At 45.4% G+C, this 27,657-nt stretch overlaps 1 protein-coding gene across 1 annotated transcript in view; it reads left to right on the forward strand.

The window, feature by feature from the left end:
* The window catches only part of drp2 (dystrophin related protein 2), a 211,869-nt gene that overhangs the window by 13,100 nt on the left and 171,112 nt on the right, over positions 1-27,657 (forward strand). The window contains exon 2 of the mRNA XM_036942883.1: positions 23,408-23,548. The gene's annotated coding sequence lies outside the window, so the exon portion shown is untranslated. The remainder of the gene's footprint in view (positions 1-23,407; positions 23,549-27,657) is intronic.

Consider the following 27,657-nt stretch of genomic DNA (forward strand, 5'->3'; position numbering starts at 1 on the left):
TTATTTTTTTTAATTTTTACCCCTTTTTCTCCCCAATTTCGTGGTATCCAATTGTTGTAGTAGCTACTATCTTGTCTCATCGATACAACTCCCGTACGGGCTCGGGAGAGACGAAGGTTGAAAGTCATGCGTCCTCCGATACACAACCCAACCAGCCGCACTGCTTCCTAACATAGCGCGCATCCAGCGCACATGGCAACCTTGGATGACACAAGGACATCCCTACCGACCAAGCCCTCCCTAACCCGGACGACGCTAGGCCAATTGTGCGTCGCCCCACGGACCTCCCGGGTAGCGGCCGGTTACGACAGAGCCTGGGCGCGAACCCAGGGACTCTGATGGCACAGCTGGCGCTGCAGTACAGCACCCTTAACCACTGCACCACCCGGGAGGCCAAGAACACATTCTTAACACATTCACATTATTCATCATTCTTAAATGGAAGAAGGTTGGAACCCCCAAGACTCTTCCTAGAACTGGCCATCTGGTCAAACTGAGCAATTGGGGGAGAAGGGCCTTTGTCAGGGAGGTGACCAAAAACCCAGTGGTCACTCTGACAGAGCTCCAGAGCTCCTTTGAGTAGATGGAAGTACCTTCCAGAAAGACAACCATCTCCGCAGCATTCCACCAATTAGGCCTTTATGGTAGGGTGGCCAGACGGAAGCCAGTCCTCAGTAAAAGGTACATGTCAGCCCGCTTGAAGTTTGCCAAAAGGCCCCTAAAAGCCCCTAAAGGAGAACCAAGATTATCTGGTCTGATGAAACCAAGATTGAACTCTTTGGCCTGAATGCCAAGCGTCACATCTGGAGGAAACCTGGCACCATCCCTATGATGAAGTGTGGTGACAGCATCATGCTGTGGGGATGTTTTTCAGAGGCAGGGACTGGGAGACTAGTCAGGATGGAGAGAAAGATTAAGGGAGCAGAGTACAGAGAGATCCTTATGAAAACCTGCTCCAGAGTGCTCAGGACCTCTGACTGGGCCGAAGCTTCACCTTCCAACAGTACAACGACCCTGAGCACACAGCCAAGACAATGCAGGAGTGGCTTTGGGACAAGTCTCTGAATGTCTATGAGTGGCCCAGCCAAAGCCCGGACTTGAACTCGATCGAACATATCTGGAGAGACCTGAAAACAGCTGTGCAGCGATGCTTCCCATCCAACCCGGAAGAGCTTGAGAGTATCTGCAGAGAAGAATGAGAGAAACTCCCCAAATATAGGTGAGCCAAGCTTCAAAGATTAATACCAGAGGAGACTCAAGGCTATAATCGCTGCCAAAGGTGCTTCAACAAATTACTGAGTAAAGGGTCTGAATACATGTAAATGTGACACTTCAGTTTATTTTTTATTTTTATAAATGTGCAGAAATGTCTACAAACCTGTTTTTGCATTGTCATTATGGGGTATTGTGTGTAGATTGATTACGGGGACAAGTCACCTGGCAGACAAACCAGAAAGTCACGATTCGAAACCAAAGTTTGCGCTGGTTTTAGTGAATCTTTGTATGTAGTTACCTGAGAGCCGTCAAGTTGATAGTGAGTCTGCATGTGTCCTGGTGGATTACAATACCAAACCCAATACTCATGTACACCTTTGAAATGTCAGCCAAGATATTGAAATGTCAGCCATTTCCTCAGCCCAGATTACAACAGCCAATCTCATAGCGGGCCTGCTTTTAACCCCCCCCCACCCCCCCACCCCACCTTCCTTGCCTATGAGTATGGCCACATGCCTGCTCATCCAGTGGAACATGCTCTCCCCATTTGAATTGTGGCCTTCCCTTGGTATGCAGTGATGTCCCATTGCTGTCCTGCTTGTGGAGCCACAACACAGAGGGGTTTCAGGAAGAAAATAAGAGTGTTAACAGTGGAGGTGTAATTTCCCTGTGACTGTTTCCACAGAAGTGCCGTTGTGTGTGCGTGTTGCGACTGCCACGATTTCAATGGGCCGACAGCAGGAGGTGTAGTTGGGCGCTCGCCTCTGGTCAGAAGTGGAATAGGCTGACTCCGAGGGGGTTGCAGATGATCGCCGTATGGGCTCTGGCGTGATTTGGAAAGGTCCCTTTGGTGACAGAAAAGAGTCAGCTTTGTGTGTCAAAATGAAAAGCGAGTAAGCTGTTCACCCCCCACCCCCCCCACCCCCCACAACAAGTCGTGCGTGCCCCACTGTCCTTGGCGCGCGGGGCTTTAGAAGTTTAGTGTCCTGCAGGGTCAGGGAATAGGTGCATTCAGTCAGAGAGAGGGCTGTTGTGTTGACCGGTCTCTCGAGGGAATGAGGCCTTTCATGTCAGCCATGCCAGTGCAGCCTTCCCTGGCTTGTCTGTTCTGTGGGCTGATAGTTGAAAGGGGAGAAAATAATGACATTAAATGTATATTTCTGGGCCAGTCTTGACAGCAAAGAAGAGAATCACCATAAGTAATCTGTTAGAAGGTAGAACATTGCCCACACATGACAGATTATTAACAATCAACACAAATACACACACACACACACACGCACACAAAACCCCTCCCGCCCCACACACAATGTGGCCCACTAATAAGATGCGTCGTCAGGCTCACATTAACATGCCCCACTCCCTGTTGTTAGCCTGCATAGCACCCAGATTGAGTGAGAAAAAGCTCTGGTGTTGTCTCCTGAAATGCACAGGTATACAGCTTTCCTTCACAGGAACACAGAACAGCTTCAAGCAAAGGCTAGTCAGTAGGCCCAGCGTCAACGGCTTTGTTAGCATGCCTTTTATTAGCAACCATCTCCAAGGTCATTACATTTGCAAGGCTTCCTTAATGCTATTTCTCTTTTCGTCAATTTAACACGCAGAGTGAAAAAGGCAATTGTTTCAACCCAAGGCCTCTTTAGGATTTATGAATATTAGATCGACTGGAAGATCTTGGAAGTGCGGGCGCCACGGCGGTATAAACCTTTGAATTCTTTGCTTCACTTACAAGCAAATAAGGTGTTCTGAAGGCACCAGTGGCGCGTCGTTATAGTGATGTTTGTAATGGTCTTTGTTATTTTACTTTGCAAGCAACACGCTGTGAATTTGAATAGAGCCCCGGATGCATTGGGAGGTCGTGCTTAGACTAAGACAGCTGTGTACTCACACACACTGAGAACCCATGGCTTATCCCAGCATTATATAAAACCAATGCATACACTTGGCATGATACAAAGACCAGCCTAGCTAAAAATCTGTGACCTCGATACCACACAGACTGTCAGTGACTGCAGGGATCATCTTTGCTATTGATTGGGAAAGCATGAATAAAGAAAAGTACAAAATAAAGAATTGGATTTGTGAAATGATCTTTAATATTTAAAATCCCCCCACATTTCAGCTTTAGGTTGCCTGTACCAGATATAAAACCGAATTTGCTACTGTAAATTAAGGGTTGCATTGTTGTTTTGTATATGCAGTGGGTGGTTATTGTTGACATGGGTGTGGTTTGGGGTTACCATTGGTATGGCGATGGATACCAAGGAATGAGGTCTTCTGATGTTGTTGCCCAGGCCAAAGTAATTAACTAAGGTGGGATGCACTCCATTCAGCCAGAGAGAAAAGAGACTTAACGACGGTGATACAGTAGGGGCCATCACATTGGCATTGATTTCTGTTGGCATGTCCTCAGAAAGCCATATAAAGGAGTCAGCTCAAGATGGCACCTATGGCAGCAGCTCAGCTAGAGGTGTTGAGAGAGATGCGGAGAGGGAGGGAGGTGGGGAGGGTGGAGAGAGAAGTGAGGAGGGTGGGAGGGAGAGGAGGGAGGTGGGGAGGGCGCAGAGAGAGGTGAGGAGGGAGGGAAGTGGGTAGAGGGAGGTGGAGAGGAAATTAAAGAGAGAGGAGAGGGAGGTAGGGGAAGTACAGTGCATTCGGAAAGTATTCAGACCCCTTGACATTTTCCACATTTTGTTATGTTACAGCCTTATCCTAAAATGGTTTAAATACAAATATTTCTTAATCAATCTACATACAATACCCCATAATGATGAATTGAAAACAGGTTTTTTGAAATGTTTGCATATTTATGCAAAATAAAAAACAGATACCTATTTACATAACTATTCAGACCCTTTGTTTGTTTGAAATTTAGCTCAGGTGCTTCCTGTTTCCATTGATTATCCTTGAGATGTTTCTACAACTTGATTGGCGTTCATCTATGGTAATTGATTGGACATGATTTGGAAAGGCACACACCTGTCTATATAGGGTCCCACAGTTGACAGTGCAAGTCAGAGCAAAAACTAAGCCATGAGATCGAAAGAATTGTCCGTAGAGCTCCGAGACAGGACTGTGTTGAGGTGCATATCTGGGGAAGGGTACCAAAACATTTCTGCAGCATTGAAGGTCCCCAAGAACACAGTGGCCCCCATCATTCTTAAATGGAAGAAGTTTGGAACTACCAAGACTCTTCCTAGAGCTGGCCGCCCGGCCAAACTGAGCAATCGGGGGAGAAGGGCCTTGGTCAGGGAGGTGACCAAGAACCCAGTGGTCACTCTGACAGAGCTCCAGAGTTCCTTTGAGTAGATGAAGAGGGAGGTGGAGAGGGAGGTAGAGAGGTGGAGAGGGAGATGGTGAGGGGTGGTGGAGAGGGAAGAGGGAGGCGGAGAGGGAGGTAGGGACATGGAGAGGGAGGTAGGGAGGTGGAGAGGGAAGAGGGAGGGGGAGAGGGCGGTAGGGAGAGGGAGTTAGGGAGGTGGAGAGGGAGATGGGGAGGTGGTGAGGGGTGGTGGAGAGGGAAGAGGGAGGCGGAGAGGGAGGTAGGGATGTGGAGAGGGAGGTAGGGACGTGGAGAGGGAGGTAGGGACGTGGAGAGGGAGGTAGGGACGTGGAGAGGGAGGTAGGGATGTGGAGAGGGAGGTAGGGATGTGGAGAGGGAGGTAGGGAGGTGGAGAGGGATGTAGGGAGTTGTCGAGAGGGAAGTGTTAAGGCGTCCACATGCTTCCCAGCCAAAACCGTTTCTGCATATATTATGAAGACATTTTGTGACGTTTTTTTCGGCTGTTCGGGCACACTACATTTTTTCTCGAGGCAAGCCGAAATCGGTGATTGGTCAACAGTAGAGATTCTTCAATAAAATGTTGGTTGTCATTCAACGAGAGACGACTCGTTTTCATGTACATTTTTCCATTGAGTAGTAATGAACCAAACATCTTAGATGTAAAAATGCGCGACTAAGATCTCCTCTGCAAAAAAAGTCCAAAATTAATGACAGATGTATTGAGTTATTTTAGATGAATTCTGACTATTTTGAGGAAGTGTATACTGGTTACGGCGGCTCAAAATGGACAAACAGTACTATTGCCGCGTTTTTCTCATTTTTCAAAGAAATTTGTTTTAAGGGATTATGCAAGGACACTCGTTGGGTTTGCCCAGCCGAGTTTGGCTTGGCGCCAGCCGAACTGAAGGATGCTGACGTCTTTAGTCATGTGCCTTTATTCAGGTGCGTACTGCTCATGATGATGATAAAGGTGGCCGTCTAAGCTCAGACCCTATTGGCCAGTGTCTGATTGAAAATAGTGTGTGTGTGTATGTCTGCATTTGTGCAGACATTGTGGTAGAGACCGATGGAAAGTGTGTGTGTGCAGGTGAGGGCAGTGAAAACAGTTAGCAAGGGAGAGCGTGGGTGTGTGTGTGCAACATTGAAGGATTGCCTGGCACAGGCTCTATCCTGATGGTCATCTCTATAGCAACTCTCTTGACAAGGACTCAGGGACACCGCATCAAACCCAAATGTAATTGCATTTTGGAATTGAGGAGGGGAGGGGGAAAAATGTGGGTGTATTAAATGGAACTAAATGTTCTAATTACATCATATGGTTTTAAATACAATGGGAGGAATTTAATTAGAGGAGACGCGTCCTGCACGCTGCCATCCAGGGGGAATGCTCTCTGTACATGAAAGCAATTTGTTCCTGCTATGCCTTCATTTCTCACCCCTGGAACTGCCCTGATAGCGCAATGAAATTAACATTTGGAATAAATGTTGGTCGAATTTAATAAGGACCGCCACACTCCCTCTCTCTTTCATCCTCTCTCCCTCTTTCTCTTTTTCTCTCTCTCTCTCTTTCATCCCGTCTCCCTCTCGTTCGTCCCATTACTCTGCCTCTTTCTCTCTTTCTCCCTCTTTCGGTCTTTCTCTCCTTTCTCTCCCTCTCTCTGTGTTTCTCCCTCTCTCTCTCTAGGTTGTGGCTGAGGCAAGGGCTTGTGGTGCAGCCACACGCCACAGATTAGTTTGTTCTTCACAGCGTGGAAATGACAAGGCATTTTTGTCATTTTTCCGCCCGAGGTCAAGGCGAGTTTACAGCTCACTTTTCACGAGCGTGCTGAAAAGGCTGACATTTCACGGATATGTGAATGAGGAGTAGTGTTCTAGGGAGCTGGCTAGTGGGCCTCAGCCTCTCTACTGCTCATTGCTATGATCTTTAGTCCGAGAAAAGCTGGCTGGCTTACGGCTCTCACTGTATGATTGTACAGAGCCACAGCTTTAAAGTCAAGTAGTGAATTGTTCGCCTTGCAACGGAATCCAGGGGTCTGACCTATGCAGGGAAGAGGATCAGCATCTACCCAGAACTGAGTGCTGAACTGCTAAAACAGAGGGAGACCTACAACGAGGTGAGATCCCCGCTACCCAAGCTAAACCTCATCCACCTGGCAAAACTCATCTTGACCTTCCTGAACAGAACAGAACATGCACGTTTTCCACTGCCAAGGTAGCACAAGACTTCTTTGAGAAGCACATCAAACCCAACACACAAGGGGACAAGCCAGCAGATGGTACCCCATGACATTATTCAGGTATGCTATCCATGCACAATCCTGCAGCCTAGCCTATGGGTATTCATTTTATTTTTAACTAGGCAAGTCAGTTAAGAACAAATTCTTATTTTCAATGACAGTCTAGGAACAGTGGGTTAACTGCTTTGTTCAGGGGTAGAACAACAGATTTTTACCTTGTCAGCTCGGGGATTCAATCTTGCAACCTTCCAGTTACTAGTCCAACGCTCTAACCACTAGGTTACCTGCCGCCAATATGATGCTGGCTTCAGCATAAGACAATGATGAGGACATCCCCTCATGTTTGGGCACCAGCAACAATATTACTATTATTGCTGAGCATTGACGTTGTTCTAATTATATTGCCTATGGTCAAGTACATTTACACAGTGATGACACAGCAATTAGTGAACAATGGACAATGTACGGTGGTGTCATACATGCTGGGACTACTTTCTTGTGTGGCTACAGCACATTGAAGACAAGTTGGCGGGGTTGTGGGAATTGGATGGGAGGTCAGGGGTGGAAGCCCACTTCTTTTTTGTTTTCTTTTCCTGTTTATACTGAATGTATTATTACTTAAACTCAATGTCTTTCTTACAGTTTTTTTGATTTGAGCTATAGCCTGCTCTAGAATTTGTGAGTGGAAAATTGAAATTAATTTACAGCCGGAGCCTACCTCCCTGGAAAGTGACACTTGGACTTAGTTCCACGGATATTGCTCGAAGGACAATGATTTTACTGTAAAATGAATTGTGAGTAGACTATGTGTTCTACTCTGTCTGAATGTTCTACTCTAAGGGCTCTCTGTAGGAGCAAAACTTGTGCCAGGAGTTCATTTCAAAGTACAGTTAAATTCCAGTTCATTTTCAGGCATTATTGTTAATGAACCAACAAAAACAGCATAATGAACCCCGCATGAAACAGACTGTGACGCTAAAATTGTATCACATTATGTAAGAAAGGTTCCACGGTAAAAGACTATAAAACACTGCTCTGATTTTCTCTTGAGAAATCAGACCACAGCTACTATATTTTTGGTGAAGGCTGTCTATGAGTGTCTCCTTCTCTGTCTTTATCAGACATGTCTTGTATCTCTCTACCGCCCATTGAAGATCCCCCCATGAATTCCATATGCTTCACCTCCCTGAGTTTGTCCCTGTTTCATTAAGTACATAATGTTGTCTCTCAGTTTGTCAGTAGACTGCAACAAGATGGAAACAAAAAACAGAAGAAGAAAAGGATAAAGCAGGCTTGTTTTATTGACATTGAAGGATGTATCTAACAGAAATGTCCCACTGCTGGCTTGCCTCTGCAGCTAAGCAGGTTTGATCCTGGTTGGTACCTCACCGGGATGGAAAACCAGGCACTTCTGAAAGGGGTGTTGGATGGCCAGTAGGGGCACTCTTTCCTCTGGTCGAGGAAAATCCCAACGTGGCATTGCCCCATGGTAGACGCCCCCATACAATGTTAAGCATCTAGAAAAAGTGCTTTATAAATCCAATCAATGGACAAAAGATGAAAACCCATTAAAAACATTACTTGGAGAAAGCAAGCTGCTGTTGAAGAAAGTGGTATTGAGTTATTGGCCGCCACTGGCCGCCTCCCAGGCACATTTGTTATTGTTTTTGTTTTTAGGAAATTAGCATCTCGCATCGTGGTACAAATAAAATCCTGTACCTGCTCTTCTGTCGCACATGCAACGATGTGCAATGATGTCAGAAGGAGAAAAAGTGTTCATTGTTTGATGTAACGTCTTTGTTGTTGTTGTAATATCACAATCGGACGTGGCAGTTTCACCGCTACAGATTCCAGCTTTAACCCCAAGATGCTTAGTTATCATCTTCAATTTGTAACCATTCAATTGTTCCTCTGTCTTTTCCACCTTTCGTAATGCATTTTCACACATATAATCTCTTGAAAATTACACTTGGTTTTTCACAGCGATGCTGCTTCTAAGTGTTGTTGAAATTGAAGATGGGTGATTTTCCTTTGATGTTTTGAAGGCTTGTTTAGAGCAGTTTGGCCTCTCGGCTCACCCGCCTGTCTTTGCCCCGCTCATTCTGATTTCCTCCACTTCAACTCCATCAGGAAATGTATGAGCCTGGACGTTTCTATCAAATTAACACTGGTGGAGCCTCCGAGATTCTCACTGCTGGTTAATATTCTGCTGTCAGTTGTCATTGGCTATCCCAAGTCGTTATCCTATAAAAATCGATCTTAGATTAGATTAAAATGGCATCTCTAGGCTCTTTCACCCATCTCTACCTCAGTAAAACAGATTGGCCTCCATTCGTTTCCCGCAGGTTTCCCAGAAAATTCCTAATTAAAAGCTGCTGCACAAACGATAACTAAAACGCCGACTTGAATGTCCCTGCTTTCGTCCCTACTTTCCCTTTCCAGCTTTATAATGGACCACACGCCCAGGCTAATAAGCAATTTAATGCTCTGTGTGGAGTCTGCTGACAAAACAACTAGACACAGAAAAAGAACAGTGCAGCCCGAAGCTGTGAAAATTTAAGTTAATTTCTGACCTTGGTGGCCTAATGGCTCTAAATAGCGACTGAATGTCAGGTTAGTCCAGAGAAGGGCAGCCTCAGCCTGAGGTGGTAATGGGCAGAGCGCTAGCTCTGAACTTGTAAAAAAGGGACATGGGGAGACGCCTCGGATGGATTAAGAGGGATGGAGGCTGACTGCGGTGATCAAACGCATGTGGTCCGCCCGACACTGCCCGGCGCCCCATTCTCCTTCGCCGTGGGAGGCCGTGCGCCAATGCCCCCACTGTCCTCACGAAACTCCAACATAAACCCCTAAATGGTCAATAGTGTGGACAGAATTGAAAGTTGAGCTCAAGCTAGAGCCATTTGAAGAACTCGATTGTGGACATGCTGGGAAACTACAATGGCTTCCTAGCATAGGCCTGGGATTCAAATCCACATGTCTCCCCATACTCAGTTAATAACATGTAACATCATCAGCTGTGACTGTGCCAAATGGATTAGAGAAGTGAACAGAAGGACACCGGCAAAAAAAGAGAAATGGTCTCAGCACTTTTTTATTTCATTTTATTCGGCAGCAACATTGAATGAGCCAATTGATAGCAAGTTGACAAAACACCATGGTGGTCTGAGAGGTGGTCAGGGGAGAGATATGACTTCTTTAAGCGCTCTGTAATTGAACGTTCTCTTCCAAAAACTCCCCAGACGGACCGCAGGGGGAAAAGGTATGGCCACCTCCAAATACATGTTTACTGCACGCTCCACTGGTTTGGAAGATGATGTGAGGAGCTGAGGTAAAATATGAGTGCTTCCAGGAGAGGTCCAGATGTAAAATCTTCATTAGGCAACGCAGTTTCCTCCGGAGATGAATAAAAGGCATTGAGCCGGAAGTGCTGACTTGATTTACAGGGACCTGACTCCATAATCCATTTCATTTTCCCTCACATAAATCTTTTAAAGCAGGCATGTCAGCCATGTCCTTTTATTTGTTAATAAATGACAAATGACTGTACGTACATACCCCAACCAGAAGCCATGGATTACAGGCAACATTTGCACTGAGCTAAAGGGTAGAGCTGCTGACTTAAAGGAGCGGGACTCTAACCCGGAAACTTATAAGAAAGCCGCTATGCCCTCGGACGAACCATTAAACAGGCAAAGCGTCAATGCAGGACTAAGATCGAATCGTACTACACTGGCTCAGACGCTCGTCTGATATGGCAGGGCTTGCAAACTATTACAGACTCCAAAGAGAAGCACAGCCGATAGCTGCCCAGTGACACAAGCCTACCAGACGAGCTAAATAACTTATATGCTCGCTTCGAGGCAAGTAACATTGAAACATGCATGAGAGCATCAGCTGTTCTGGACGACTGTGTGATCACGCTCTCTGCAGCCGATGTGAGTAAGACCTTTAAACAAGTCAACATTCACAAGGCCGCTGGGCCAGATGGATTACCAGGGCGTGTACTCCGAGCATGCGCTGACCAACTGGCAAGTATCTTCACTGACATTTTCAACCTCTCCCTGTCTGAGTCTGTAATACCAACATGTTTCAAGCAGACCATCATAGTCCCTGTGCCCAACAACACTAAGGTAACCTGCCTAAATGACTACAGACCCGTAGCACTCATGTCTTTAGTCATGAAGTGCTTTGAAGGCTGGTCATGGCTCACATCAACACCCTAGACCCACTCAATTTGCATACCGCCCAAACAGATCCACAGATGATGCAATCTCTGTTGCACTCCACACTGTCCTTTCCCACCTGGACAAAAGGAACAGCTCAGTGTTCAACACCATAGCGCCCTCAAAGCTCATCACTAAGCTAAGGACCCTGGGAGTAAACACCTCCCTCTGCAACTGGATCCTTGACTTCCTGATGGGCCGCCCCCAGGTGGTAAGGGTAGGTAACATCACATCCCCCACGCTGATCGTCAACACGGGGGCCCCTCAGGGGTGCGTGCTCAGTCCCCTCCTGTACTTCATGTTCACTCGTGACTGCATGGCCAGGCATGACTCCAACACTAAGTTTGCTGATGACACAACAGTGTTAGGCCTGATCACCAACAAGGGAGGAGGTCAGAGGCCTGACCGTGTGGTGCAAGCACAACAACCTCTCCCTCAATGCGATCAAGACAAAGGAGGTGATTGTGGACTACAGGAAAATGTGAACTGAGCACATGGTTAAGGGCTTGTAAGTAAGCATTTCACTGTAAGGTCTACCTACACTTGTTGTATTTGGTGCAGGTGACAAATACAATTAGATTTGATTTTGGATTTGATTAAAGAGCTGTGAATTCCAGTATGCAGATGAGATGAGCTGAGCTGAAAACACTGGCTGGGAGAGAGAGTGGCTGGCAGGTGTACAGTTCTAGTGTCATTGTGTTGGACCTTACCGATTGGCTCTAATAAGTGTTATCACAAATAGCACTTGAAACAATGGCATCCATGCCAGAGAAAGAGATGCTTTAATCATTTGCCAAAGGAGTGCTATCAGCTGCTGCGTTTTTTTCAAATGAACATGTTTTGTTTGATGGCTTCATCCTCAGCCAAATGATTTGTCCTGCTCTTTTGAAGTGTATCTGTAAATGCCATAGTCTGTTTTTATGACATTTTTCTTTTCCAATACTACTGTTCACTAGGTTTTTAGGGACATTGATGGAAAAGGAGCGAGAGAAAGGGAACGTCGCTCTTCCCTCATCTGAAGGCATTGTCTGTGTCATTGGGCTTTCAATGTGTTTTATCAGCAGAGCGCAAAATGGTTGTGTGAAATTTGCTGTGCATGCTTTACGGAATTGACATCGGAAAAACTCTATTCTTCTCAAGATGTCTGGCTCGGGTGTAGGATAAAACAAAAATTGTACTTGCTTGCTATGTATTTCTTATTAAAGTTAAAGAAGCCTATTGATGTGGATCTTTTGGGGCTTCAGTCCTGGAAGGGTTATTTCATGGCTCTCCGTCAATTTAACGTCCTACTGATATGACGAGACTTTGAAGTTAAACTCTTTCCGGTATTGTGTACTGTAAGTACTGGTATCCCCAGTATAATGCAACGCCTTTCCTATTTTCACTGACCTTGATGGGGATTTTCATAAACAGAAGTACAGAGCAGATGTCACTTCTACTATTTAGTTCTCTGTCTGCATTAAACTGGTTTATGAAGGCTACGTACACACAACTAGGTTGCATACTATAGTATAGGGCTAACATAAGACTAGAAATTAAAACTAGCTTCTTACTTGTTGATGTTGTAAATCAATTTGACACTACTGCCACAAAAAAATATGAATTCAATCAAGTATAAGAATAGGTATAGGCCTAGCTGTCAGTAGGTGAGAGATGGAGTAGGATTGGACTGCGAGCGAGAGTTTGCGTTTCACCAGGTGACAGTAACTGTCAACTGCTGAGCAGTGCTGTGCCAAGCATATTCACTTGGGAAGAGAATTATGACTTAAGCACGAGAGAAAAATGTCTGATAGTACCTCAGTCACCAATCGTTTTGGTAGGAATAACCCATGTGGGAAATGCCTTTTTCATTTCTGATCTGTGACAAATAGGAAATGCGCAAGACAAACCTGCAGTATTAAGCAGTTTCCACTACAATTGCTGAAGCGGGTCAGGCCCCTTCATGAAACAGTGTTGTCCCCCTGTCTAAATCGATGTAAATACATTTAATTGCTTTCCATAGAATTTTTTTGTGTACGTAGACCTGTATTTTGCTTCATGGGTCTTGCGCTCTTAGGTAAAAATAAGCTAGGGGGCACAATAGCATAATATGAGGGCAAATTCCACTTTCCTGTGTACTATATTTCTGAGGAACAGTATTCCAATATAGCATTCCCCCAATAGTGTATCACAATTCAAAGGAGTAGAACATCTGTTTCTCTGTACTGTTATAGGCTTAGCACAAAGGCAGAGCCTACTTATTTATAAACTGGATTTATTGCCTCCAATGGATCACCACATGGACATTTTCTGTCTGAAAATCAATGGCTTGATTGCATTCGTTTTCCTTTCCTTTAACAATGGGTAATTTCATTGCTCAAGTGAAATTCCATCTGGCCCCTAAATACAGTATCATTCATTCCCGAAATGTCACTATGAAAGGGATGGGGGTGGTGCAGGAGGAAGGAGGCGGGGGTTGCTCCCGTGAAGCAATGTTTCTGTCAACATAACTCAGCGCACACTTAGCCCTCTGCTACGGCCGCCGAACATTTAACACAGGCACCTCAAGGACCTCAATGTAAAAGCGGAAGGCTCCGAGCAGGGAACATACGAGGGGTAGGAAGGGACAGATGAGGAAGGGACAGATAATCTGTGATTTGTGGAGAGAATAGTGGCCATGAAATTTGTGAACATCAAGCCTTTAGTGGCACCCAGCAGAATGCCATACACTTCACAGCAAGGACAAGATCCTCCTCTCTGTCTCCTCTTGTCCACAGCTAATCCAGCAGTGTGGGTAGGCTCTCATGATAACTGAGCTGGGCTCTATTTAAATTTGACCTGACAGCCATGATTGGATAAGACTCATGAAAGGAAACAGAAGAAAGAAACTGTAAATGTGAGCGTGTGTGCGAAACGTTTATTAAGACAGTCTTTCAATGGTGGTAATAGCCTCTCCTGTGAAGGCATACTATTCTGCTTGATAGATGTGGGGCTGACAGGTCATTTTTCAGTACGTTTCGCCAGCCAAGGGAAGAACAAAAATGTTTGCAGACGTTTCTCATGGCTACTTCTATTTTCAGCCTAATGTCATAGTCTCCACACCAACACAGTCCTATAATGAAGTCTTGTATTGATATTATATGATAACAATGTCTTTGTGCTGATTTGTATTAAGCAGAGGACAACAAATGAAGAAGTCCTGGTGCTAGTTATATGAAGAGAAAGACTTCTCCACGGTGACCATCATTTAATGGAGATTATGGATAATATACTGTAGGCCTGCCATTTACTTTTTCTCCATACAATATCAGTCAATTTGTAAGAATAGGGCTGTTCCATCATAGCATTAGGGCCAGTGCCCCCGCACATTGACTCTGTACTGGTACCCTCCTGTATATAGTCTCGCTATTGTTATTTAACTGCTGCTCTTTAATTACTTGTTACTTTTATTTGTTATTTGTTTTTTCTATATATATATATATATACTGCTCAAAAAATTAAAGGGAACACTTAAACAACACAATGTAATTACAAGTCAATCACACTTCTGTGAAATCAAACTGTCCACTTAGGAAGCAACACTGATTGACAATAAATTTGACATGCTGTTGTGCAAATGGAATAGACAACAGGTGGAAATTATAGGCAATTAGCAAGACAGACAGGAGTGGTTCTGCAGGTGATGACCACAGACCACTTCTCAGTTCCTATGCTTCCTGGTTGATGTTTTGGTCACTTTTGAATGCTGGCGGTGCTTTCACTCTAGTGGTAGCATGAGACGGAGTCTACAACCCACACAAGTGGCTCAGGTAGTGCAGCTCATCCAGGATGACACATCAATGCGAGCTGTGGCAAGAAGGTTTGCTGTGTCTGTCAGCGTAGTGTCCAGAGCATGAAAGCGCTACCAGGAGACAGGCCAGCACATAAGGAGATGTGGAGGAGGCCGTAGGAGGGCAACAACCCAGCAGCAGGACCGCTACCTCCGCCTTTGTGCAAGGAGGAGCAGGAGGAGCACTGCCAGAGCCCTGCAAAATGACCTCCAGTAGGCCACAAATGTGCATGTGTCTGCTCAAACAGTCAGAAACAGACTCCATGAGGGTGGTATGAGGGCCCAACTTCCACAGGTGGGGGTTGTGCTTACAGGCCAACACCGAGCAGGACGTTTGGCATTTGCCAGAGAACACCAAGATTGGCAAATTCGCACACAGGTGCACACAGGTGGATTTTATTTAACTAATTATGTGACTTCTGAAGGTTGTTGATTGCACCAGATCTTATTTAGGGGCCTCATAGCAAAAGGGGTGACCACTGCGCCACCCGGGAGGCCTACTTCCAGTGGGTAAGAAGTTTACATACACTAAGTTGTCTGTGCCTTTAAACAGCTTGGAAAATTCCAGAAAATTATGTCATGGCTTTAGAAGCTTCTGATAGGCTAATTGACATAATTTGAGTCAACCTTTTGAGGTTGATTTGAGTGTACCTGTGGATGTATTTCAAGGCCTACCTTCAAACTCATGCACCACTTTTCTGTTTTTTTGTTGTTGAATTTTTTTTTTTTAAATTTCACTTGACCAATTTGGACTATTTTGTGTATGTCCATGACATGAAATCCAAATAAAAATCCATTTAAATTACAGGTTGTAATGCAACAAAATATTTAAAAACCAAGGGGGGATGAATACTTTTGCAAGGCACTGTATGCACTTTTAAGGAAACGTAAGGATGCTTTGCACAGAGCGTGAGGAAAGAGAGTTGATTTCTTCCCACGGCTCTCAGACTTGCTCTGAAGTAAACGCATATGCACCACAGCCTCTTTGAGGAATCAATGGGCCAAGGAAATAAAACGAAGCTACGAGGGTTGACCAAATCGTAGGCAGTGCGGTGCATGGCTTGCAAGCTAAATGGGTTGCTGATGCTCAGTTAAAACGGTGCTCAATCTCCTGCTGTGTCATAGAAGCACTTTAAAAGTAGTTTAAAGCAGATTTAATGGTGGTGTTTATGGGCATTGGAATCAAAGATGGATGATCTTAAGGAGAAATGACACAGGGTGTCATCATAATTATTCATGAATAGCCATAACGTTTTGTGGCTTCTGGAGCTTAAAGATGAGATATCAGCAGGAGCTGCTGAGTACATGCTGCTAGATACAGCCAATGTGTCCCAAATGACACCCTATTCCCTACATAGTGTGCTACTTTTGACCAGAGCCCTGTGGGTGCACTATGGGAATAGAGTGACATTTGGGACACTGCCAGTGTCTCTCTGTATCCCCCTGGGTGTGCATATACACTACAGCCTGGGCTCTTTCAGAACAGGTGTATATATACACTACAGCCTGGGTTATATACACTACAGCCTGGGTTATATACACTACAGCCTGGGTTATATGTACTACTGTCACGCTGGTATAAGAGATCGGGAGACAGGCGCAGGAATGCGCAATAGGGGTTTTAATTGACCCAAATTACAGCATGCTATGTAAAGGCACGGGGACAAAGACCAAACAAACACGTAAACAACACACAGGGTTGAAACCCAAACGAAATATCTTGGAGTACCTCGAATAAATACATGGGGCGCACAATGATACCACACGGGACCAAACCCGTAATCATCTGCACAATACCAGTGGCACGAAAGCCAAAACAATACAGCACAGGTACTCACACGACCAACGGACATTGTAACAATAATCGACACGACAATGGTGAACAAAGGGCACATTCATTAAATTACTAATCAATGGGGACGGGGACCAGGTGTGAGTAATAACACAGTTCCAGAGGGATCCTTGACAACTACAGCCTGGGTTATATACACTACAGCCTGGGGTCTATACACTACAGCCTGGGTTATATACACTACAGCCTGGGGTCTATACACCACAGTCTGGGTTATCTACACTACAGTCTGGGGTCTATACACTACAGCCTGGGTTATCTACACTACAGCCTGGGTTATATACACTACAGCCTGGGGTATACACACTACAGTCTGGGGTCTATACACTACAGCCTGGGTTATCTACACTACAGCCTGGGTTATATACACTACAGCCTGGGTTATATACACTACAGTCTGGGTTATCTACACTACAGCCTGGGTTATATACACTACAGTCTGGGTTATATACACTACAGCCTGGGGTCTATACACTACAGCCTGGGTTATATACACTACAGCCTGGGGTCTATACACTACAGTCTGGGTTATATACACTACAGTCTGGGTTATATACACTACAGCCTGGGTTATCTACACTACAGCCTGGGTTATATACACTACAGTCTGGGTTATATACACTACAGTCTGGGTTATATACACTACAGTCTGGGTTATATACACTACAGCCTGGGGTCTATACACTACAGCCTGGGTTATATACACTACAGCCTGGGGTCTATACACTACAGTCTGGGTTATATACACTACAGTCTGGGTTATATACACTACAGCCTGGGTTATCTACACTACAGTCTGGGTTATATACACTACAGCCTGGGGTCTATACACTACAGCCTGGGTTATATACACTACAGTCTGGGTTATAAACACTACAGCCTGGGTTATCTACACTACAGTCTGGGTTATATACACTACAGTCTGGGTTATCTACACTACAGTCTGGGTTATATACACTACAGTCTGGTTTATATACACTACAGTCTGGGTTATATACACTACAGTCTGGGTTATATACACTGCAGCCTGGGTTCATTGCCAGATAAGATGACCTGCAAGCCATCAAAACACTTAACCCCCCCCCCCCCCCCCCCCCACACACACACACACACAGCTCTTGGAGGTGTGAGGCCAAAGCATTCACGTTTGACTGGGTTCATGTACAGCATTCAAAATGTCTCCCTCCCATTTGGAAGTTGAACTGCCCAGGGTTCAGGCAAAGTGTCCTACTGGCTTGTTATGCTGTGTCGCAGTAGCTTCAGCAGCAGACCCTGACACACCCGGCACCGTGCCCACTCAAGGTGATCCTGGAGGCATGTGGCGAAGAAAGATGCAACACAGCACGCATAAGGAATAAGGGCAGACACACACACACACACCTACCCCTGAGCGGCTGAAAAATCCTCACTTAACCTCCTTGGGCAGGGTCCCTGCCATGTGTGAGCATGAATAATGTAACCGTGGTGATGAGGTTGGCGAGAGGGAAGCAAGGACACAGTAATGAAGATGGCTTCCTGAGATGCCACCTTGGTGGGCACAATACTGCCCGTTACGCTAGAGGGGCCATTTCTTTCTTTGGCATTATCTCCCTCTCTTCTCTGACTGCTGTGGATAAGAAAGGTTAAGACACAGGGTCAGATGCTCCCTCCGGTTCTCTATGGACTTAATACTGGTGTATGTAGTTGTAGTCACTTTTTGTTTAGAGCATATGTTTTTGAATTATGTGTTAGATAAATAGTTGTGTGGGTGGATAAATTGTAGCCTGAGTGTTTATAAAGTACATTCATCAAGTTGTTTGGCATGACATCAAGTTGGCTAACGAAGTAAGTAGATAAAGATAGGGAACTAAGCATCCCCCATGTCTACAGACCACAACCAAATACTGTATGTATATTATATCATTACGCTCTACCTCTTGATCCTACAATAAGGACCCCATTCCTTTATAACCTAAATTGCCCGGAGTATACCTGCAATTAGGTAACGATAGACTCTGCCATCTTAAATGTTGGATGAAGTATTGATTCCTTGTCGTAATATCAACCAAATCAATTGAACAAATGTACTGATGAAGTGATTTTAAAATAAACCGTTGTCACATAGTGCTGTAACACTAGTGTGTACATTTATGGCTCATCCAGGCCTAGCTAGTGTACTGTAGCTGTGGCTAAGGTGTGTATTATTATGTTAGCACACTGCTGTGAGGCTGGGGCCTGCCATGGGACCACTGCTGTGAGGCTGGGGCCTGCCATGGGACCATTGACGTGGGCTGGACTAAGTGAGACTGACAGCAGGCTCTCCCGGTGCTTCAGCTCTCATTTCACACAGCCCGTCTTAATGGGAAGGGCTGGGCCAGAGCTGCTGCTGCTTGACAGCCTGCTGCTTCTTTCTCTCTCTGTTCTTCATCTCTGTTTCTTCTCCCTATCTTTTTCTCTCTTTTTCTCTGAAGCGAGGCTGCTCTGTCTACATAAATTCTGCTGTATGATCAGAAATCACAGGCTCTCTCACTGTCAAAAAGAGCATTGGAGCACACTCGGTTTGTGTGTGTGTGTGTGTGTGTGTGTGTGTATGTGAGTGAGTGTGAGTGTGATCCCTCTCCTACATCAGGCCAGGTGCTCATGTCTCCCTGCTGTCTGTGTGCTGGTCAGTTTTTTAGTTGTTGTTATTGTTGTGGCCTCTGTGTAATAGCCCACTAAATTAATTTGAATTCAATTACTTTTTGACAGCACTCTTTTTGATTTGAATGGAACCTTCCATCCATATTTGCCCATGGTAGAAATGCTCAGATTGTCACGTATACTCCCTCTCCGGCCTCTAGGTCATCAGGCTGCTGATTATCCCGCACACCTGTCACCATCGTCTCGCGCACCAGCACCTCATGACACTCACCTGGACTCCATCACTTCCTTGATTATCTTCTATTTTGTTTATTTATTAAAACACTCCCTCCCTGAACTTGCTTCCCGACTCTGAGCGCACCCGTTACAGAATAACACCTCACCTAAGGGAAGCATCAGGGAGTGCCTTTTTTTTGTGTCAGAGTAAATGACGTCGGGTCCGGGAACCGCTACAGGCTTTCATGCCTCAACCGGATCGCCAGGCTCCCCTGCCTCAGCCGACTCGTCAGGCTTTCATGCCTCAACCGGATCGCCAGGCTCCCCTGCCTCAGCCGACTCGTCAGGCTTTCATGCCTCAGCCGGATCGCCAGGCTCCCCTGCCTCAGCCGGCTCGTCAGGCTTTCATGCCTCAACCGGATCGCCAGGCTCCCCTGCCTCAGCCGGCTCGTCAGGCTTTCATGCCTCAGCCGGATCGCTAGGCTCCCCTGCCTCAGCCGGCTCGTCAGGCTTTCATGCCACCACCGGATTGCCAGACTCCGCTGCTTCAAACGGTCTGTCAGGTTCCCGCACACCCAGCTGACTCGACAGGTTTCCGTGCCTCAGCTGGCGTGACAGGTTCCAGCACATCAGCAGTGACCTGTCCACTCCTGATCCCTGGGTTCGTCCCCTTTGACGGCGTCCTGCGGCTGGAGGGGAGGGGATACTGTCACGTATACATACTGTATGTGAATATGAAAAAATGTGGAGATTGTTTTGACAATTGAAGGTTTCAAAATGACAATTTGTAGAATTTTCTTTTCTCCAAGATATGGTAACAAAAAAACTATAATCTTTTAAATGATATCAAACTCAAACCTATTATATTTTCCAGTGATGAAGACATGTATGTCTCATGGTATGGCGAGTTATGTAAAATGGGTAAACTTTTAGCACCTTTATCTCTTGAATGTAAAATATTTGGGCTCCCGAGTGGCGCAGCGGTCTAAGGCACTGTACCTCAGTTCTTGAGGCTGATTCGAATTCAGGTGGTATAATTGGAACGATAACTGGAACGAACTGCAAAAATCACTGAAGCTGAAGACTCATATCTCCCTCACTAGCTTTAAGCATCAGCTGTCAGAGCAGATCACAGATCACTGCACCTGTACATAGCCCATCTGTAAACAGCCCATCCAACTACCTCATCCCCATACTTTATTTATTTATTTATGTTGCTCCTTTGCACCCCAGTATCTCTACTTGCACATTCATCTTCTGCACATCAATCACTCCAGTGTTGAATTGATATATTGTAATTACTTCGCCACTATTTATTGCCTTACCTCCCTTATCTTACCTCATTTTCACACACTGTATATAGATTTTTTTTCTACTGTATTGTATGTTTGTTTATTCCGTGTGTAACTCTGTGTTGTTGTATGTGTCGAACTGCTTTGCTTTATTCTTGGCCAGGTCGCAGTTATAAATGAGAACTTGTTCTCAACTAGACTACCTGGTTAAATAAAGGTTAAATAAATAAATAAATGTTTAAAAAATAACAAACGGCCGTGATTGGAGTCAAATAGGGCGGCGCATAATTGGCCCAGCGTCATTTGGCCAGTGTAGGTCGTCACGGTCAATAAGAATTTGTTCTTAGCTGACTTGCCTGGTTACATTTTTTTGGGGGGGTGGGGGGGCATTCAGGTCCAAAAAGTCACTTCACCCTTCTTCCATGGGCAAACATGTATGGAAAGTTTTGTTTATATCAAAAAGGATGCTGTCAAAAAGTGATTGAATTCCAATGAATTTGCCCCATACCAACACTCCCAAAAGGACTGATTCAATCAAGTCAACCCTCCACGTCACCCCGACCCCCATCACAAGCTATTTCATGCTCCCGGAACGTTGTTGAAGCTTATCTGAATGAACGGACACCAATTTCCAGTGACAAAACACTTCATTATCCGGGCAGAGGGGAAGTGACAGGGGGGTTAACAGTGTGGATGATGAATTGGCGTTGTGTTGTGAAAGAAGCCACTTCAGCGTGGTGTCCTATCCAAAGCGACTAGTGACTCTGTCTCCTCGGTTCGTGACTGAACTCTGAGGCCTCTTCCTGGTGGAGGGAATAGGGCGTCCGGTGGGTTGCCTGAGTGGTTTTTACTGTTGCGCCTCTCTCCAGGCTCTCTCAGCCACATGTTCTTTGGTCCAACTAGTTGATGGATGCGTTGACATCCTCGGCCCTCTTCCTCCTGCTCTTTGAAAGGGTGCCCAGATGGTATCTTTTAAAACACGTTACGCCGATTTTAGTCAGCTAAACGCTCAGGGGCACTGGGTGATGGATGGATTGATGGTGAGTGGTGGGGGAGTGGAGATATGAGGGTATAGAGAACATTGACATCCAGGAATGTAGGGGACAGGGGATAGAATATGTAGAGGGACGTTTGAAGTGTGTATTGCCTTACTCTACTCCTGCTTCTCTCTCTCATTTTCCCTCCCTGTCTTCTTCTCTCCCTGTCATTCCCTCTTTCCTTCACTTCCCACCTCTGGTCATTATTACTGTGGGCGTGTGTAATAGTTCATCGATATCAGCCATGGGTTTGTTTTTCAAAGATTTATAATCGGATCAGGCTTCCTTGATTAAATATGTATAATACCAGAGTTACTAAAGAGAGATTTAATTTGTTCCAATGAAATGTAAAAAATAAAAAAAAGATGTTCTAGGGGTGATTCTTTGGGGGAGATTGGAAAATGAAAGCTTCCCTGCTTCTTGTCACTCAGAGTTAAGTGACAACCAGTGTTAGCTATCTTCTTGATTCCGCTCTCCGACTCTTGAGAGGGTCTCTGCTGCTAGTTAGCATTTTGCCAAGTCTGAGGTATGGAACATTATGACATGTCTCCAGACACGGCAGATAATAGAAGATAGAATGTGCAAAGTTGGAGAGGAAGACAAGGATTCTGAACAGAAACACCTTTTTTTCTGCCACCTAAAACTTTAATACAGCTTTGAAAATAGCTCATCTCACTCACCTTTTTCTACCGGGCTGCTATCTGCCAGCTGTGCATTAAACTTTTATGTCTCTGTTTGAACTCTTTGGGAGTGCACTCAATTTTGGTCACCTCTAACCTTTCTTCCCCACACAGATGTATTAGAGAGCTCGACACACCTTAACACAGACCTGGTAACAGCCTAACCTCCCCCAAAGTATATATCTTATCTCCCTCTTAGCCGTCGTTTCCAGGCATTTTACCCCCAAATCTTCTAGTAGGGGCCAAATCAAATGGGATTTGTGCAGTTATCGATGTTTGTAAAGGTCGGTCGTCTGGGGGCGGTGGGCGTGTGTTAAGGCGAGTAAGGAGAGGGCTCCTGTTGCATGTTAACATGGCTATCAGACTTGGAACGGGTCGAAGTGCTCCACAGGCCAGCGCTATATCCCCGTCTGGGGGAGTAATGAAATCTCAGAGCTGGCTCGGCCAGGGGACCACGCTCATTGGCATTCTTCCCCTATCCGCCTCTCTGTTTCTCTGTTTCCTACTGACAGCCAGGGCTCAGTGTTCAGCTCCCCAGCAGCCAGTATGAGGAGGGGGGCGCGTGCTGGCTGCTGATAAGAAACACCCTATAACGGGATGATGGGACTGGTGGAGCCAGTCTCTCTCTCTTCCTTGAGCAGGGCACTTAACCATCCTTTACTCCTGGGGCACCGTACTACTATAGCTGACCCTGTAAAACAACCTATCCGGTCTCTCTCTCTCTCTCTCTCTCTCTCTCTCTCTCTCTCTCTCTCTCTCTCTCTCTTTCTCTCTCGTACGATTAAGGACTGAACACATAGAAAAGCATGCTTTTGCATGTCTGTATGTCATTGATTTTGATAGGGCTTCTCCATTGGCACGCTGCCCAAATCCAATAATTGAAAATGCCAAAATGACAGATGTTTGATGTGCCTCTCTGACCCTCCTCACTTCCCCTCATAGGTCCACCCTCTGAGGAGAGAAGGAGAGCGCCATTGGACCCCCACGTGACAGCGACTGGCCCTCCCCTAGGAAGAGACGCGTTGGTCTGATTCCACGGAGACGCCGAATCTGCAGCCACGTCAATCACGTCTTCACCACTGGGTAATTAATCACAAGTGACCGATTTCATTTTTTTGGTGTGTGGAGAGATTGCAGATCTAGCTTCAAAGATGAGGAAGTTTTATGTTGTTTTCCCCTCCATAGTGATTTCATCCATGTTTATCTGAAGTCCTAAGTGGAGGAGAGTGGAGGAGAGGGGGGAGAGGGAGCAGGAGGTGATCTCTCAAGCCAAGCATGCGACATAGAACCTGGGTTGCTGGGTTCCCCAGAGGCCCGATCAAAGCGGCGATGTCTTTTTTCAGTCAATCGACTAGAAATACATTTCATTCAGTCTCCTGGTGTCATCTGAGAAGTGTGGAAAACTCACCAATAACATTTCAAATCTGGCCTCTTTCAGATGGATAGAAAAGTGGAGGCTAAACCAATGTTTTTGTATGAAATGCAAGCCTCAACTGAGAGGAATAGCAACCACTGTAGCACACACGTGCCAGTCAATGTAGGGGGTGACCGCAGGGCTTATGACAGCCATTCATGGGTCTTATGTTCAAGTCTGCAGTGTTTTTAGTGTGTTCTTTGTGTGCCAATGGTTTGCTAATGGCTATTAACCAGGCGCTAGCACTGCTAACCCTATGTTGTTTCTCCAGAGCTGAGACTGAAATGGAAAAAGTAAGGCTTAAAGTGTTCAATGAAAATCAGATATAAGAAGACCACTCTGTGTACCTCTCTTTCTCTCTCTCTCTCTCTCTCCGCCTCCTCCTTCCTTCCATCGCAGGCCCTCTGAATGCCCCAGCAGTGGGTCATATCCGTGTTGATTTGTTTACTCCCCTTCCCACACATCGTATGGGCTCACATGATCGTGGCGAAAGACGAGACCATGCTTTGTTTTGCAACCCCGCTTCTGCCCCTGGCCCTGCAACACACAATGTATTTAATCATTTTCATCCGCCCCCACACACACACCCAGCCAGCAGTCAGTCAGTCTTCCCTACACTTCCCGACCCCATCAGACAAGCCATGGCTTCTCCTCCGAGTTAGATAAATGCCTGCTGGGTCCTGGGTGAGCTGTCATTTAGGTGTGTTTGACCCGCTGGAGCCAATTCAGTTAGTGTCTCCCCACAAGTAATATCCTCTCGCCTACCCTTATCTCTGGCTCTAAATTAAAGAGCACCAGCCCCGGCGTGTCGAGCAGGGAAGCGGAACTATTTGCAGAGGTAGGGAGAACGGTAAATACAAGGTGTTACAGTTGAAGTCATACACTTAGGTTGGAGTAATTAAAACTAATTTTTCAACCACTCCACAAATGAACAAGCTTTTGTTTTGGCAAGTCAGTTAGGACATCTACTTTGTGCATGACACATGTAGTTTTTCCAACAATTGTTTACAGATGATTTCACTTATAATTCACTGTATCACAATTCCAGTGAGTCAGAAGTTTACATACCCTCAGTTGACTGTGCCTTTAAACAGCTTGGAAAATTCCAGAAAATTATGTCATGGCTTTAGAAGCTTCTGATAGGCTAATTGACATCATTTGAGGAGGTGTAAAGGAGGATGTATTTCAAGGCCTACCTTCAAACTCAGTGCCTCTTTGCTTGACATCATGGGGAAATCAAAAGAAATCATCCAAGACCTCAGAAAAAAATTGTAGGCCTCCACAAGTCTGGTTCATCCTTGGAAGCAATTTCCAAATGCCTGAAGGTCCCATGTTCATCTGTACAAACAATAGTACGCAAGTATAAACACCACACAGCCGTCATACCGCTCAGGAAGGAGATGCATTCTGTCTCCTAGAGATGAATGTACTTTGGTGTGAAAAGTGCAAATCAATTCCAGAACAACAGCAAATGACCTTGCTGGAGGAAACAGTTACAAAAGTATCTATATCCACAGTAAAATGAGTCCTATATCGACATAACCTGAAAGGCCGCTCAGCAAGGAAGAAGCCACTGCTCCAAACCCGCCATAAAGAATCCAGACTATGGTTTGCAACTGCACATGGGGACAAAGATCGTACTTTTTGGAGAAATGTCCTCTGGTCTGATGAAACAATAAAGGAACTGTTTGGCCATAACGACCATCGTTATGTTTGGAGGAAAAAGGGGGATGCTTGCAAGCCGAAGAACACTCAACCGTGAAGCACGGGGGTGGCAGCATCATGTTGTGGGGGTGTTTTGCTGCAGGAGGGACTGGTACACTTCACAAAATAGATGTCATCATGAGGACGGAAAATTATGTGGACATGTTGAAGCAACATCTCAAGACATCAGTCAGGAAGTTAAAGCTTGGTCGCAAATGGGTCTTCCAAATGGACAATGACCCCAAGCATACTTCCAAAGTTGTGGCAAAATGGCTTAAGGACAACAAAGTCAAGGTATTGGAGTGGCCTTTACAAAGCCCTGACCTCAATCCCATATCATTTTTTTGGGCAGAACTGAAAAAGCGTTTGCGAGCAAGGAGGCCTACAAACCAGACTCAGGTACACCAGCTCTGTCAGGAGGAATGAGACAAAATTCACCCAACTTATTGTGGGAAGCTACCCGAAATGTTTGACCCAAGTTAAACAATTTAAAGGCAATGCTACCAAATACTAATTGAGTGTATGTAAACTTCTGACCCACTGGGAATGTGATTGAATAAATAAAAGCTGAAATAAATCATTCTCTCTACTATTATTCTGACATTTCACATTCTTAAAATTCTTAAAATAAAGTCCTAACTGACCTAAGAGGTTTTTTTTAACGAGGATTAAATGTCAGGATTTGTGAAAACTGAGTATAAATATATTTGGCTAAGGTGTATGTAAACTTCCGACTTTAGCTGTAGCTAGGTTGTGTGGTAATGTGTAAGAGACAGTGAACTGGTGGGGACTTTGCCACAGCTTCGCGGCTGGGGTAGCAGCCCATGCCCCTCTATGCCCGGGACTGGCAGGCTGGCACCACAGCACAGTTTTAGCTTCACAGACTCTGGCTCTGGCACACTTTGTCGGACTGGCCGTGCGCAGGGTTGCTGCCTCGACGCTCCAGCAGAAATAACAGATCTGCCTCTGGAGACTTTTAGAATCTTATCTTGCTCTGAGACATTTGAGGAAAGCTTGCTTTATTTTTACCAGGAAGTACACAAGAGTGTGATTGCATCTCCTGTTTTCTCTCCTCTCACTTATCTATGCAATAGAACTCTGGACTGGAGATGAACGATTTCCTTTTTAGGTTGGAAGATGGAAGTTTAGTTCCTTGCGCTTCCATTTTGTTGATACAAATTGGTGTAAAAAGCTAAATTTCTCCTCAGATGTGTGCCATAAGGCGATGGCTTAATTCCTTCACGTAGCCAACAGCTGAAATTACCCTTTCTTAATGTCACTATGCTCCTGTGTGTGTCACAGAATGTTCAGAGCCAACTGTTTACTTTAGAGGGAGCTAATATGGAAAACCTCCCTCTAAGTATTCTCATGCTCATCTCTTAAAATATACATAATGCTTCTTACCCTTACCAAGCCTTTCCTGTCACCTCCAAGCTACAACCAAGACATTTTACTAAAACTAATACTCTTACCATAATAATCCATATCTAACTGTGGAATTATGCACAGTAGTATTTTCTTGGGACATGTTGAGTAATCTAGACATGATTTGACATGATGTTCTTCTTTATTTAGCCATACATTCAAACCAGGAAGTGCATTTACATTGATGTAAAATTCTCTTTTCTGAGGGAGATATGGCTAAGAGGGTAGCTAGCTATGGTTATACACAGGCCAATCAAAGGAGATCATACAAATTCACTTTGTAGAGAACATAGAAAACTTCAGGCCACATAGTCTCTGATTGTCCATAATGTCAATAGACCCCACACACTCAACGCCTGATCTGTAAATCACACCCACCAACTTAAACGGCCAGTCACCACTCTCTATGTCCACTATGTCACACACTACGACCCTACACCAGAATGTTTTTCTGCTTCACAATCCTCTCCCCTCTACTCCCCCCCCCCCCCCCCCTCTCCCCCTCGCTCTTGCTCCCTCTTGGAGGAACCATCGACCCCAGTGTATGGGTTCTCCTCTGGACGGCTCTTGGAGCGCAGCGGTTCTAAGGATGCTCTACTGTGGCATCCTCTCCCCACCAGTGTTCTCCCTGGTTCCTATTGGCCCACCC

This window comes from Oncorhynchus mykiss, chromosome 14 (genome assembly GCF_013265735.2).
Source record: "Oncorhynchus mykiss isolate Arlee chromosome 14, USDA_OmykA_1.1, whole genome shotgun sequence".
Classification (NCBI taxonomy): domain Eukaryota; kingdom Metazoa; phylum Chordata; class Actinopteri; order Salmoniformes; family Salmonidae; genus Oncorhynchus; species Oncorhynchus mykiss.